We start from the raw sequence: 14,093 nt of genomic DNA, 5'->3' as shown, positions 1-14,093 counted from the left end.
TTGATGGCACCAGGGTTGGGTTTGACGCATTTGGTGGAGCATGACATCAGGCTGAAAACACATAAACCGGTCAAACAACGGGTCTATCGGCGATCGCCAGTGGTGTTGGAAGCCATGCAAGAAATTGTGGATCAAATGGTAACTGAGGACATAGTTGAACCAGCGGCGTCGTCAGAGTGGCTAAGTCAACCGGTAATGGTAAAGCGACCCAACGGAAAATACAGAATGTGTGTGGATTTCCGGGATGTCAATGCAGTGACCGAACGTGACACCTATCGTTCACCTCCGATACATGAAGTATTGGATGGCTGTGGTGAAGCCCATTACATCTCGACGATCGATATGAATTCTGCGTATTATCAGATCCTGTTGACTGAACAATGTCGGCCATATACAGCGTTCTGGGTACCTGGCCGAGGCCTCTATCAGTACAAGAGGATGCCAATGGGGCTATGTAATGCGCCTGCCACTTTCCAGCGGGGAATTGATCGTATCATCACTCCAGATCTAAAACCATATGCTGCAGCGTATCTGGACGACATCATAGTCATTACACCGTCGTTTAAAAAACATCTAGAGGTATTGGCAGAAGTCCTGAGGCGGATACGAGATGCAGGGTTTACTCTAAATTTTGAGAAGAGTAAATTCTGCCAATCTCAAGCTCGATTTTTGGGTTTCTTGCTGGATAAGGATGGATTGAGGCCAGACCCAGAGAAAATCGAGCCAATCGTGAACTATCCGACACCAAAGACCGTGAGACAAGTTCGGCGATTTAATGGAATGATCAACTGGTATCATCGTCACCTGAAAAATGTTGCCTGCGTAGCTGGACCCCTGTTCAGGTTAACCCGCAAGAATACCCAATGGAGGTGGACTGAAGTTGAGGAAGCTTCATTCCAGGCATTGAAACAGGCCCTGGTGGAGGCACCAGTTTTGAGTACGCCTGACTATTCTTTGCCATTTGTGTTATACACCGACGCCAGTCAATCAGGATTGGGTGCAGTGCTGGTCCAACGGGAAGAGGACAAAGAACGATTGATTGCGTGTGCCAGCAAATCGTTAACTCCAGCGGAAGCCAACTACAGCACCACAGAAAAAGAGTGCCTGGCTGTGGTGTGGGCAGTGAGGAAATTTCGTCCATACCTGGAGGGCTACACATTCACGGTGGTGACAGATCATTCCAGTCTCCGGTGGTTGATGAATACACGGGACCCCACAGGAAAATTGGCCAGATGGGCCCTGGAATTGTCTGAATATGACATGCGCATTGAGTATCGCCGTGGGTCGGAACATGAGGCCCCAGATGCCTTATCCCGGCGATTCGAAGGAGATGAAAGTCCGATAGACGAGTTAGATGCCCTGGACGGTGATGCAGAGGATGATTGGTACGCGGAAAAGTGGCAAATGTTGGAAGCCGATCCAAACTCGATAGTGGGATATCGATTGGAAAATGGACGAATGTATAAACAAGTGTCGGCACCAATGGAGAGTTTGATTGCTGAGGGTGAAGGAAGTTGGAAACTGGTAGTACCACCTACGGATAAATGGTGGGTATTGCAACAGGCTCATGACCACCCCCAATCAGGCCATTTGGGAATCCGGAAGACCCTGGATCGGACCAAAGCACGGTACTATTGGCCAGGTATGGCCAAGGATATTCGTCAGTACGTATCGGAGTGTGAAACATGTATTGAGGCTAAGCCGGTCCAACAGAAGCCGCTGGGATTAATGGAAACTCGCGCGCCACTGGAACCATGGGAAGTGGTGGCTGCAGATACCATGTCATTCACTCGGTCAAAATCGGGATTCGCCTATCTGATAATTTTCGAAGACTTGTATACACGCTGGATTGAATGTGTTCCAGTACGGGCAGCCAACGGAAAAACCGTGGCCCATGGGCTCAGACAAGCGGTCCTGAATCGATGGGGTACTCCAAAGGTGTTTTGGACAGATAACGGCCGAGAGTACGTAAACAAAGATGTGCAAGCCCTCGTGGAAGAGTGTGGGATACAACATATGACTACGCCACCGTATCATGCCCAAGTCAACCCAGTGGAGCGGGTCAATCGGAATATTAAGACCATGATCATGAGCTATTTGGAAGACGACCATCGGGAGTGGGATAAGCACATACACGAGTTTCAATTCGCTTATAACACGGCCAATCATGAAAGCTTGGGAGTGAGTCCAGCTTTCCTCAACTTTGGACGAGATCCGTGTCCGATGAGATGTTATGGGCACCATAATGATGCAGTTCAACTCAATGCTGATGTGGATCGATCAGCCTGGATAGAGCGCATGGATCGAATGGTGGATTTGAGAGATGTGGTCAACCAGAACATCCGTCGGGCTTCGGAACGATATGCCAAGTATTACAATAAAACTCGCCGAGTGGGGGTTTTTAGAGTCGGGGATCATGTGTATCGGCCAAACAAGGTGTTGTCCAAGAAGAGCGACCAAGTGGTTGGGAAGTTGGCTCCAAGGTTTGTCGGTCCATTGGTGGTTGATAAGGTGGTCACACCAGTGATTGTTGAATTAAAAACTCTTGAGGGTAACCCAGTAGGTCGTAGTCATATAAAATTTCTGAAGCTGTTCAAACGGGCTGAGAATGTGGCACAAGCGATTGAAGGTTCAATCGCCCTAGCGTTTATAAATTTGGTGGCGGCCGCGTGATGTAGCTCCAGTGGTTTGTTTATGTCTAGCTAGCTTCTGTTTGTGTTACTGTCTTCCGCTTACTCTATGCTATACTCTGGTTTCTCCAATGGTTACTGCTTACTTCTTTTGCTTGCCGGTATACCTCTAGTGGGGTTAGAATAGCCACTTTAATCAAATGTTTCTTTCAGACTTGATGTGTGTCAGGAACTGGGTCCACTACGGGGTGGCAGCCCCAGTATTGACTGCGGACCAAAAGGAAGCTGGTCGTAAGCGTATGAGAGAGGAGTGGCAGGCCGAGCGAGAGCGCGAGAGCCAACCAGGGACGGCCAAATGGAGGTCGGTCGTAGAAGAGATGTTCTTCAATAAGGTGAAGGCGTGGAAAATCCAGTGGGCGGCCCGGGTGGTGCAGCCAGGTTGTGGACGATGTGGGAATTGGGCCCATGTGGCGCGAGAGTGCACAGGTTTGCCAAGGGAGTGGAAGCCGTTTTGCGACGAATGTGTCGCATTTTTCGACACCGACACTTGTCAGGGGCCACATGGACGCGCCCGAGTAGCGGTGCGAGGGCGTTGCATGATCTGCTGCAACGTAAGGATCCGCACTACGCCACAAACACCCCAGCGGACCGCTCGTTGTCCGGAGTGTAACCGCACTGGATCTGAACAACTGTGGGCGTTACCAACTGTTCCAAAATTCACTTGGGATCCGGAAGTGCTCCGGCAATACTCATTAAACTAACCATTGGGGTGGTTACGTTATTGGCTTTTGCTGGGTTTACGTATTTATCTATTTTGCTATTTTGTGTTTTGTTTATTGTTTGTTTGATCGTGTCGGTAGGCGGCCAAGTACAATTTTAATCATTGTTTGTTTGGTATTCGGTTTTCAGTAAAATTAAACGCCACACACCCAATAGCCCTGCATTATACTCATTCAACTACCTTTCCTATACCTAAACGTAGCAAGAAGGTAAGTGATGAACGACACTAATCAACACGCCAGTGGATGTAGAGACTGCTGTTGTCTCGGCCAGAGGTCTTGCAGAGGGCTAAGACCGGCCTGGTGGGGGGGGGGGGAGGTGTCACGATATTTAAATATCGTGGCAGTCTCACATTAGGTTGGTGAGCAACAGATGGCAGCACACGCTGCTCTCACGTCTCTATACTCATTGATTTTATGATTATGTTGTTTATATATAAGATTTTACATTTATTATTACGCTATTTGTATTTAATTAATCCAGTAGGTGAAACCGGCGCTGAAATCAGCAAAAATTACTGATTATAGTAAGTTTACAGGTATAATTTATGGGGCTGGAATTTAATTATTTGTTTTATTTATATGCTTGCAATTATTGTGGTTGGTCGGCGCATGCGCGGCGACGCAACAGTTGTCAACAACAAATTTATTATATTATCACTGAAATTTACAATTATTTCATATGCACTACTAATGATTTATCCATTTAAATTATTGTTAATTAATAATATATAAAGTAATTGGGCATTGGACGTCGGGAATTGGCAAGGCTACACAATTGACATCGGGTACGTCAGCGTTGGTAGTATTTGAAAGTAACAGGCGACAGAGATACTACTCCAATGGGTTAAAATGAGATGCACATATGAAATATGGCCGGTCGAGGTGCCGGCATGAAAATCACGTGCTGCCATGGTCAGACGTGGATAATCTTTTGTTCGAGCAGGGTGTGCTGTTGCGTGCGTAAACATTTTTAAGTGGTTTTGTTGCTGCATATATATACGTATATTGTTGGTTAAATTGAGCTGATTTGCTTTTTATTCACATTAACACTCACGATGGAGCCTATTCGCCACTTGTACTACGACGATGACTGTAAGTACCTTTGGTAAATTCATTGGCGTGCAGCTTTGCATTCCCGCGTTGGTGGCCATTTGCAAGCGTGGGAATTTCACGTATTTGATAGTGTATTAGTGTGGTATTATTAAGTTGTGATTGCAAGCATATGAATAAAATTGGTAATAATCGCGCCCAGTGGATGATTTAATTTAATCACAGTTATTTTATTATTTAAATAGCGACTATTGGTTGTGAGAAAAATATTTTTGTTGATATTATTAGTTTACGTCACGTGATTACCATCATATGCGACCGGGCTGCGATAGTCTAATATATGTATATATATATATATACAGTACACAACGCTGAGTTGTAATATTTGAGTTATAAATTGTAGTATGTTGGGTATTATTTATAACTGAGTATTGATAAAATTTATGAGATATTACTAATTTGAGTTAATAACTATTAGTAATTTGCGTATCAACCACTAATAAGTTGAATTGGAAATTGTTAGTATCTGAGTATTATTTATACAATTATCATTGAGTTGAATTGAATTATTAATTATTATTTACTTGAATATTGGTTAAGAAGTATTATTAATTTGCGTAACAATTATTATAAATCCGAGTTTTAATTATTGTTAATTTGAATTAATATTATATTCATTTTGATTTGAGTTGTAATCAAATATTTTATTATTTGCGTTATTAAGTATTTTGCTATTGTTGTTCCTGTGCGAGTGAACCACTACCCACTAATATTTATGTTTGTTCACTACATTTATTATTTATGCGCAAAAATTATTATTTGAATTAAGTTATATGCGCATACTATTTTTATTACTTTTGTAAGTGATTTATCATTATTTTGAGCATTATTTATGTGAGTATGCGTCATATATATTGGCTAATTAATTAATTAATTAATGGATAATTAAACAAATGGTCACCAACCCGGCATTTATTTAATTTTATTATTTTAATTACTGCTATCTTTCTTGCTATCCTTTTTCCTAAATCTGAAATCGCTATCCTGTCATTTTATTTTATTTTCATTTTTCATTTTCTCCGTTGTGTTATTTTGAGTTAATTTTGTTCGTGGGGCACACGAACTGGCGCCCAACTCGGTTTTCTAACCCAGCCTGAGCAGAGCAGCCAGTCCAGGGAGATTCAGGACATCTCCAGGTGGGACATTTGGTTCTGGGTTTATTTTATTTTCAGTTTTCGAACAACGGAGAGCCATAACGGCTATTGAGCGCCAACTACACTCCGCCGTGGGACGCGCAAAATAGTAGAGAACGTTATAAACTATTGTATTCATTACCGTTTAATCGTAGCTTAAAACATTTTTTTGTTTAATTTAATTTTTATTTTTTAAGGATATTGATGCAAGCTAACTATGTTACCTGATACTTTCAGTCTGGTTCGGGGGTGTAACGAGTTTGAGGAACCCTTGTTATCGATTCATGATATTAGGTCATCACAGGGGGTAAATTACCGCATGTTATTTAAATGTATACCTGCAATATCTGAGTATATTGTTATTATTATATTTATTCCCTTCTTCTAAATTAAAAAGTGGAGGAAATACCTGTGACGCATGCACAGTTGCGCTATGCAAACTTATAAGAAGGCTTGCGCGCCAAATAAATCATGCTTTTCTTTACCAATTATCAAAATATACCAATCACACGTTAGTTATTCCTAATTCATATTTTTAAATTGCTTAGTTCAAGCCAACATTATTAATTGATTATATTAGTGAGTTATAATGTCAGGGTTCGCGTATCTTTGTTTTACCTTATCCTCTTTTCTAATCCTTTCGTCCGTTTAAGTATTAGAGTCTTTGATAGATAATGATGCAGTTGTTTTCATTGTCTATCATCGCAATTATGATGCAATAGTCATAATTGCAACTTATGGCTATGGCGTCATAATTGCAACAACACACCAGCCAGCCATCTCTTTCTATCGCGCAGTGAATTATACCCATGGGTAAAAGGATGAACAACAACCTGATATAACATCGACATCAGCTAAGTATAATAATTCTATTATTATGACTATTATTTAACTGGGTATACTATTCAAGTATTTAACATCTGATTCAGTGGTTTATTATGCAAATCTATTCATTATCTCAAATCGTTACGTCCATCGCGTACATAACGTGGCCCCACTAATCCCGATCCTGTATATGCACATCGCATATGTAAATTCAAGGTCACACGGTCGTCTGGTCCTTACGAACCGGGCAATACAGGATTAATTACCAAATAATTAGCGACAATCCTAAAAGGGACACGGGCCCATTTCTTATGAAAATAGGAAATGGGTAACGAACGGTTGACTGACCTCCAATAAGAGAGCTTGACCTCAACTTCGTTTCAATATTATGATCCTAATATCAAGAGCTCCACTGAAAGTCATCTTTTATCTAAATCAAGCGACTCAGTGTCACATAATGATACGATAGATACTACAAATCAAAAGCTTGGTGAACGGAAAAAATTAAGTCAGGAAGTACTTGTTAACCAAATTTTATTATCTGTCGTACAGTGTGATAAAACTGTTTCAGCTCCATTAACAAGAGTTGGTGAACAAAATTTGCATGCATTAGAACTAATAGATCGTAAAAATAATATGCATGAAATTAAATGCTTTAATTCTATCAAATCTAAACAGCATATTACTACGATAACCGACGACATTCAATTATCTGATAAATGGGTTTCACCAAATAAACTACAATTCAATAACACGTATGGTGATTCTAGTAGTTTGCTAAGTCCGGAATGACATAACATAGAGTTCAGTCCCTTATTTTGAGTCAGGACACTGAAGTACTTTATTCGGGAAACGGGGACCACGTTATTTGGTGCCGAGCATGAATATAGATAGGAGGAGTGTGTATGTTCTTGAATTAAGCAATAAAAAATTGTCAGGACTTACTATTTTTGCTGGTTTATTTGACAACTATTTTGAAGATATACAAGTCGATGATGATCACAATGATCAGTGGTGGCTGGACAAGAAACTCGGACGCTTCCCGATTTTCGCAGCTGCTGCTGCTGCTTAGCGACGAGTAGATTAGAGGTGGATTACGCTGCTGCGGATGCTTACTAGTTCTCTTGGCAATTTCACTGATCACCTTCACTTTTATTTAACTTGAGATCACGCTTGAATGAAAGATTATTGATTGTCGGATTTTCAGGTGAAAATAAAGTAGAAATATCAAAGTTAGAATTTAGTATAATTGACTGAGCTTGGCCTAGTTTCTCCGAGCAATCGAATCTCGCAATAATCGAATTTATTCCAATTAATTAATAAAGACGTAATGTCCGAGAAAAGTTCATGACAGAATTTATAACAACTTGGTTATAATGATTCAATTAATTATTTGATTCCTGAAAAAAATAATAAATTATTTTAGAAAAATGGGCTTTACCGGATCGTTGATAAAATTTAGAAGTTAAAAAGAATCTAAAAAAACTAGAGTACGGCAGCTCTTCGCGTGATAATCGATGGGTCTTTATATGCCCTCGAACTAAGTCACTACTGGGAGAAGATTTTTGGACAACCAGGGGCATTAGAGTTTTTTTAAGTCAAAATCGGGGACATGGGTGGTCCCATTTTTAAGGGAACCAATATGCCTTAACTTGATTGTGAGTAGGTGAAAAACTTGGCCTCTTGATAAGGGAGATGGTACATAGTTCATTTGAACTTAAATGAGATGCAAATTACAAGGAGGAGGAAAGTAGGTGGGCCCCGAAATTGTACTTGCTAGAAATTTAAAGGAGCCGGGCTAAGACATTACAAGATGGGATAACGAGAAGGTGAAGAAGTAATAGGTGAGATTTTTTATTCGAGGCAGGATAGGGGAAGTGTGTGTAAAATAAGATATGTAGCTGGGCCAGAGGGATAAGGAGCTATCGATAAGACAAGACTCGCCGCTGCCAGAGCTGGTAAAATTTTGAATATAACAATGGCTGCTCTGGACATCATAATTTATAAGAGATTCCTTATTGTAATCTCGGTTTTATATTCAAGTTTACACAGCTGCCTCTTGCTAAGTAACATCTTTCTTAGTTCGGGAAATCGGTACCGCGGTAATATTACAATTTATCTATCTCGGCCTCGAAACACGGAGTAGCTGCTATCTACAACTAAAACAAAGCATTGTAGAGAAAAGAAAATAATAACACCTACTGAGTTTAAACTTTATAAAGAACCGCATGCTAGTAAGCCTCGGTAAACATAAGGTAGTTAGGTGATGACTCACTGCGGGTAAAAGAACGCAGCTGAGGAATTCAGTTGCTGTAATAATTTGAGATATTCACATCCCGGAAACAACAGACGATCGCCTCATGCAGTTATAGCCGTATAGCCGAATGTAATAATCTTTCATTGTTAATGCTCACGAGATAAGAAACGCCAAGGTTACTGATAATAGAATACTCACAAGAAGAGCCTAAATTCATTTGTTACAATAAGACTTTATATGGAAATTTTGCTGATCACCTCAGAACGTAACAAGTTTTTATAATATAGATAACATTAAACATACTGAACATAAATCTTTGAATGATTTCTATATAAAAATCGAGATTTTTCAAAAGATAATGCAAAAATCTGTGGGGAATAAGTATTAGTTGACACGGCTCAGCCAAGAATAAATCAACGTAGCCAAATTAATGGTAATTCTGTAAGCCAGTGTCACGATAAACATGTGCATATTGTTAATGAAGTTAATTACGATGTTTATCCTGAACAAATGTATCCAAGTGTTAATGTATCTAATTGTATGATTGACAACAGTATTACCATACCTATCAAAACATATAGTAAACTATGTAAAAAAAGTATAAAAAGCTACGAACCAAACCAAAAATTTGTCAAATCAAAACAGATTCTTGATTAGGACAGCTAGAAGTATCGTCTGAAGATTTTGATTATGAACGTCAAGTTAGGAAATCAGACGGTAATTATAATTTATTGGGTGCAACATTTTTACGGGCAAAGCTATAAATTTGAGCCTTGATTCAAGTATAAAATCTCAGTGTGTAGAATCAAGAGATAATTTAAGTGATCGTAGTGTAGGCTTTAGTCAGAAGTATCCAAAAACACTTTCGATAATGCTAGTACTAGACTTTAATCCGAAGAGTCAGTAAATATTTCAGATGGACGTAGTGATAGGCTTCCATCAGAAGTATCAGAAGATACTTTTGATGGTTTTAGTGCTGAAGTTCGATCCGAAGAATTAGAAGATGTTTATAGCGAACATAGTACCAGGCTCCAATTGGAAGTATCAGAAACTACTTTTGATGGTTTCAATAGTGGGGTTTAATCCGAAGATTCGGAAAATAATTCTGATGATTTTAATGCTGATGAACCAATTGATTCCACCGACGAGTTTATATATAAGCGATATTACGAAGAATCAAAGTTTCAGGATCGACGCATAACTGATCTTTTTTGAGTTTTTGAACACTTACACATATCATTTGATTCTCATCATAAATCTTGTGAAGGTCGTTTTAGAGATCTTCGGATACACCAAGATTTTGATAAGGGTTTAAGAATACTTATGACCTGGGAGTGTAAGAAATGTGAAAAAGTAGCTAGAATCTGGACTGATCCTGAGGAATCTTCAGATAAAATGAATCTTAATGATGCTGCTGTACTTGGTATTCTGATTACTGGCAATGGATTTTCAGCGATGGAAGAACATCTTGCAGCCATGAATATCCTTGTATGTCTTATGTCACATATCAAGAATGTAGGGATAGAATTGTTAAAACAATTTATAAACTATCAATGGAAGAAATGAAACAAGCTGGTCAGTTAGAATTAGAATTAGCTAGGCGCTTGCCTAGCTTTGGTGATGTTATCAAAGGCAGAAATGGCAAACCTGATAGACCTTTTATGACTGTCATTGCAGATGGTGCTTGGTCGAAATGATCATATACAGGAACAAGGCACCATGGTTTATCAGATACCGCGGTAATTATTGGTCAGCGTACTAATCTCATACTTTGGTGTGGAACCAGAAGTAATGCTGTACTGGATATGAGCGTGGTTCGGACCATAATAATTGTGTCAAAAATTGGGGACGCGACCAGACTTTAACAAGTATGGAAACTGATATAATTGTAGAAGGCTTCAGAAATAGTATTGAAATGCATGGAGTAATATACAAATCTGTTATTGGTGACGGTGATAGTAGTGTATATAAATCTATTGTGAACAATGATCCATACGTAAAATACAGCGTTCGAGTTGATAAAATCGAACGTAGAAATCATTTATTTCAAAACTTTTGTAATCATATGGAAGAAGTATCAAAAAAAACAAATTTGTTTGCAAAATCAAAAGAGGATCAGTTTCAAGCATACAGGAAGAGGTGAAAACTAGTGCTCTCCAAATGCGTGTGCGTATAGAACAAGCGATGGTACGTCGTAAAAACGATAACTGTACTGTTGACGAAAAAAGACATCGTTCGTTAAATGACATAGTCAATTCACCGTACCATATCTTTGGAGAACACAAGACTTGTAAAAAAAGCGAAAATGATGAATTAAAAAGAAGCTTGTAAAAACATCTCTGAAAATAGAGTTGCATTTTTTCGACGAAATGGCATGTTTACAGAAATCAAGAGACAAGTTTGTCGATTAGCCATCAACATAAGCAGTTTGTTAGAAAATAGAACTAGTAATTCCGCTGAATTATATAATTCGTTAGCAAACAAAGTCCACGGTGGTCGACGTGTTAACAACAGTATGAGCAATTCTTTTGAGTTGAGAGCGCTGTGTGCAGCGATACAGTTTAACAATCCTGCTATATTATCGCTAATTATCACTGAATTCAATAAACCAGTTTCTGGAATTCTCAAAAATGGAACAATGTAGACGCAAACAAAATGAACGTACTAAAAAGTATCCTAAAGATGGTGGACGAAAACGCCGGCGGCACTATGGTACAGACAAAGATTATGGACCTTTCGCTAATACAGTGGATGTTTTATTATTTTTTTACAATACACGAAAAGACGACCATTTAAAAAAGTTAAGAGAACGTCAACTCAGACGTAAAGCTATTGAAATGGAAACTATTGGTCAAAGTACATGTGGTGACTGGTATATGTATCGAGCTGATATCATTACTGCATCAAGTTTTAGTGAAATTTTAACAAAAGAGAAACAACCTCTTGCGCTAGTATTGTTAAAAAATTCGATTTTTACCACAGTTAAGTATTGAGAGTATTTTGTTTGGAAAAGAAAATGGAAAAAATGCAATCGAAGAATTAGAAAGAATAATAAATAAAAAAATAGAGCCATATGGTCTTTTTATCGTTAAAGACCTAGAATATTTAGGTGCATCACCAGATGGCCTTATTCATGACAATGGTATAGTTGAAATAAAATGCATAGCATCAGCTAAAAATCTTACTCCAAGTGAGGCAATAAAACAAAATTCTAAGTATCGTAATATATTTTCCAAAAAAATCTAAATATGATGAATACATCAAATAAATACTATTATCAAGTTTAAGGTCAATTACGCATAACACAACGTAATTATTGTTTATTTGCTGTGTGGACTCTGCTTGGATTGAAATACATAAACGAGTCGAAAGACAGTGAATTTTGGAAAAAAAATATGGAACCAAAATTGACAACGTTCTTTTTTGACTGTCTATTACCAGAAATTATTGATAGCCGACTAGCTAGGAAAATGCCAGTTAGAGACCCTGAATATGTCTTCCAAGCTTGAGAAGCAGCAGAAGAAAAAAAAAGTTGATAGAAAAAGGAAAGCTGGAAGAAAATACAATTGACGGTCGATCACCTCCAAAACACAGAAGGCGTAAGACTATGAAGGACACAAGTACAACAGTTTTAACTGAAAGTACTAGTGATGATAATCAATCATTTAATAACTGGGTTTTTACAGTGCATGATCCTTCTATTTTATTAGAGAAGGAACAGATAGATGCTTTAGATATTATAAAGGCTAATATATCGACTGAAGGAGTCAAACGTAACATTGGAACTCCTAATATGATGCTGAATGATTAATCAATTAAATATTTTCTACAAATATTAGCGAGCAACTCTAATTGTAACACATTTCTTGCCTTATATTCCGTTATACCCAGTCTCATAATACCATCAGAGACAAACCAAGATTAACAAATAATCGGTCGAAATAAATCAGGTCACTGGACGCTTGTATTATAGTGGGGATAATATATACTGTAACATGATGAAGAATTCGACATCGGCTCGTGATTTGAAATTATTTAAAATAATGAATCGTTATCCAATGAGCTACTTCGAGAGCCATCTATGACCAAAAATTTCGACTTCGACCTAGCAACCGATCTACCGCATGGATTGAAACGAGAGATTCGGGATAGACGCCGTACTGAATGGACACGTTTTTGTATTTGAACAATTCGTCTTGACGAAAAGAACAATTTCGATTCCGATTTTTAAACAATTCGATATACGCCGTAACGGACGATTCGAGTTTCAATCAACGACCCGTTAAATTAATTGGTGGTGAACTGATTCCGAGTGAACAATAATCGCCTTTCGTGAACAAGCCCAAGCCTCGGCACGAGAACTGAGCAAGTGTATGACCGATTGATTTAATTTAATGAACAAGTGAAACGCGTGTTGTGTAATTAATAATTAATTACGTCTAATAATTATATGATAGTAAAATTTAACGCGTTGCCGAAACATAAAAATTATTTTATATTTTATCTTATTTTCTTCGAGCAATTCTGAGAATCACGGATTATCTGTGTCTCATTCGCAGCAGCAGTCTTGTAGCCTCGCCGTGTAAGAATTCTTTGACGTCACAAGTCAAGTATTTTATTGTTACTTACGCTGTATGTCTGTCTCCGGATAATAAAATAACTTTTTTTTCTTTTCGTCAACGACTATAATTTTTTTGAGTAACGTACTGACTGTGTGTGTTGAACAAGTACGATTTTTATGAGAAATTTGATTTTTTTGTTGTTGTTTATATTGAGTCAAGCCGATCACGACAATTTATATTTTGTTGTAACCGATTATTTTTGTGAAACCGATCAATTATTTTGTTTATTTAATATATGACTGATTTATTTAATTCTGATCAATCATTTATCGTACTCTTAAGTGCCTGACCTTTCCCCGACCCACCATCCTGAGCCGACATTTCGACAATTGTTTCTTGGTGAGTATAAAATCACCTGGCGCCTAACATTTAAATTTTTGAACAAGGTGACCGAATAGTGAGTGTATTCGGACTTCACTCTGGTAAATCCCCAGTGGTGAAAACCCAGTTACAGTACATATACGATCGTTTGTCAGAAAATAAAAAAACAGGATTATCGTTTGATAAACGTCTATATATACACAATCGATACGCTTGGATACCTACTGAAGATATTATTTTTAAAAAAATTACTCTCCAATGAAATGACAACAATTTGTGGAGTATATGTAGCCGCATTCGCTGCGTCATTAGCATTAGGAGAATCCTTCAACCGTTAATTATTCATTAAATGGTGAAGATATGCGTAATCATTTGATTAGAATCATTGAAAAGAAAAAATTAATTCTGTTTCC

The sequence above is a fragment of the Microplitis demolitor genome, chromosome 9, assembly GCF_026212275.2.
Source record: "Microplitis demolitor isolate Queensland-Clemson2020A chromosome 9, iyMicDemo2.1a, whole genome shotgun sequence".
Classification (NCBI taxonomy): Eukaryota; Metazoa; Arthropoda; class Insecta; order Hymenoptera; family Braconidae; genus Microplitis; species Microplitis demolitor.
Note: the sequence above shows the minus strand (reverse complement) of the source record.